Source organism: Sardina pilchardus, chromosome 12, assembly GCF_963854185.1.
Source record: "Sardina pilchardus chromosome 12, fSarPil1.1, whole genome shotgun sequence".
Classification (NCBI taxonomy): Eukaryota; Metazoa; Chordata; class Actinopteri; order Clupeiformes; family Clupeidae; genus Sardina; species Sardina pilchardus.
Genome location: NC_085005.1, coordinates 30,392,255 through 30,394,754, shown reverse-complemented (window position 1 = coordinate 30,394,754; position 2,500 = coordinate 30,392,255). Strand labels below are relative to the sequence as shown.

Here is a 2,500-nt window from a genome sequence, read left to right as displayed (position 1 = left end):
TTTTTTGTTGTTGTCGCGGCCATCGAAACGTTCCCAGGATTCTTGATGCTCTCGAGGGTAATTCCCACGTCCACATCTCCAGAAATAAACCACCTACAGCCATACTACAGCCTCTGTGGACTGCTGCTGCTAGTCAGAAGTGTGTGTGACTGTGTGAGACTGTGTGTGACTGTGAGACTGTGTGTGACTGTGTGTGACTGTGTGTCTCGTGTGTGTGTGTGTCTGTCTGTCTGTCTGTCTGTCTGTGTGTCTTGTGTGTGTGTGTGTCTGTCTGTGTGTGACTGAGAGTTTATATACAGTATGTGGCAAAGTTGGAGTGTGTGTGTGTGTGCATGAGTAGATGTTTAGTCTCTGAACAGAAGTTTGATTTGTCGGGTTAAATGTTTGTATATGTTAATAGCTGGAGTATGCACTCTGCCATATGATGTCTGTCAAGCCCACACAGACTTTCACACACCCACACACACTCACATAGACATATACACACACAGACACACACAGATCTCTTAAACAGTGGCTACCACACACTCACTGGACAAAAATGAATGTAGACGACACACAGTATAACCCGCCATATGCCCCTAGACACACACAGACACACGCACACACACCGTAGCCATATGCCCCTAGACACACACACGCACACACACCGTAGCCATATGCCCCTAGGTAGGTATGTATTTATTCATTGATGCGACTAATCCAAAAGGATTAAAGTATACAGAGATGAGATTTCAGTACAATTGAAATAAACACTAGACTGATGTTACATATTATTCCAGAGCTGCGGCGGTGGGAGTCCGTCGCATGGAGCGCCCCGCCCCTCGCAGGGTTCTGACATTCCCGTACCGTGCAGGCAGCGCCGCTTGTGTTGCTGACACCCTCTCATTACTGCGTTACACACACACACACACACACACACACACACAGACCCACACACACACAGGTCCAGGGAGCAGGCAGTGGTTAGTAATCTCTAATTACATTCTCTGAGAGTATGTGAGAACCACACTGAACACTTGGTCTCTGTACGTACTGTAGGACATTCCTACTCTAGACGTGGTACCGCGTCGCATCGCTTCGCCTCCCAAAACAACAACACAGTTCCTGGCCATCATCTGGATGTACAGTACATAACAAAATGGAGCATCACATTGTTCTGTACGAGCTCAGTGGAGACTTTATCTCACCGAGAGGGAAAAAAGAAAATGAATGTTTCAGAAAGGAATGTTTTAAGAAGGTTAAAAAGGGGAATGGAGAAGATGACGAGAAGTTTGATGTAAAGTGGTGATGGTGTCTGGCACGTCCACCACCATTTGAATCTCTGATTGGCAAGCAGGTAGAGGTCCATTTGGCTGTCAATCAATGTCTCGTGGGCCAATAGCACCTCTCCATACAGGTCACATGAGAAGTAGTCCCTCCCATTCTGAAGGCACGTGTACACAGGCACAAGGGTAAGGATACACCAGCATCTTTCACTGACGTCAGAATCGTACACATTTCTTACAGAAATACACCAACAAACACAAATCTCTGTACAACAACACAAAAAAGTTCCTTGATTGGGAGGTTAGTCACTTTGTCGTACTTTTAACACATTTTACTTTTTAAAGGAACAGTCCCACGATTCTGGCAAAAGCTTGTTGATATTTGAACTCAAACAGCCAGTCGAAACACACACACGACTCTCTTCCGTGTAACTGAAGCAAAGTGGTGATTGGTCGAAATACTGAATGGCCAGTCTTTCTCGTTCGCAGAGGCCGTGCTGTGTGTGTGTGTGTGTGAGCCCATAGAGTGGACAGAGGACCGTTGGAAGCATTTTGCTGTGATTGAGAAGAGCTTTACTGAACTGGAATAGCAGACGGTGCCTTTAAGCCTGATGGGCAGTTTTTTAGACTGTGCTTGGGCAGCTCTTTCACAGGGTGGGTGGGGGGGGGGGGGGGGTCACACTGCTGGACAGAACTGGCTCCGAGAGTGACCTACCAGCACATGACATGCATGTTTCATAAGCACCTACACACACTTCAACCGTTCACTCGTGTTAGTGTATCTAACCTAAAACATCGTCCTATCAAGCACATACACATGTCCGATGAGCAACCTAGCTAGGCGGTGGGGAGGGGGGTTCTGGTGAAGGGAAAAGCATCCAGGCATTCAGTCAACTCCTCATCAGTGTAGCAGGACGCCTTGACACTCATTTGTCCACCAGAGGGCAGTGTTGTGGTTACAGCTGTGGGTGTGTGGCGCTGCACATTATACTCGGGACTCAACACACACCAGATAACACACAAGCACGACACAGACCTCTCCTCTTGTGTGTGTGTGTGTGTGTTGGTCTGGAGTTAGTGTGAATTTGGGTTTGGAGGTGTGATCTTAGAAACTCAACTTGAAAATATTCTAACCTGATCCACCATTTTTTATTATTATCATTATTATTGTTCCAGAATGTTCCACACTTCCAGAACATTCTAACTGGCCTAAACAGACCACAACTGAGTAC

At 46.7% G+C, this 2,500-nt stretch overlaps 2 protein-coding genes across 3 annotated transcripts in view; one reads left to right on the top strand and one right to left on the bottom strand.

Moving 5' to 3' along the window:
• The window catches only part of hadhaa (hydroxyacyl-CoA dehydrogenase trifunctional multienzyme complex subunit alpha a), a 16,890-nt gene extending 16,786 nt beyond the window's left edge, over positions 1–104 (top strand). For both annotated transcript variants that reach the window (XM_062551582.1, XM_062551583.1), the window contains one exon: positions 1–104. This exon is cut by the window's left edge and continues 449 nt beyond it. The gene's annotated coding sequence lies outside the window, so the exon portion shown is untranslated.
• A 556-nt stretch (positions 105–660) lies between these two features.
• gareml (GRB2 associated, regulator of MAPK1-like) overlaps positions 661–2,500 on the bottom strand; it is a 35,163-nt gene continuing 33,323 nt past the window's right edge. The window contains exon 7 of the mRNA XM_062550316.1: positions 661–2,500. This exon is cut by the window's right edge and continues 1,175 nt beyond it. The gene's annotated coding sequence lies outside the window, so the exon portion shown is untranslated.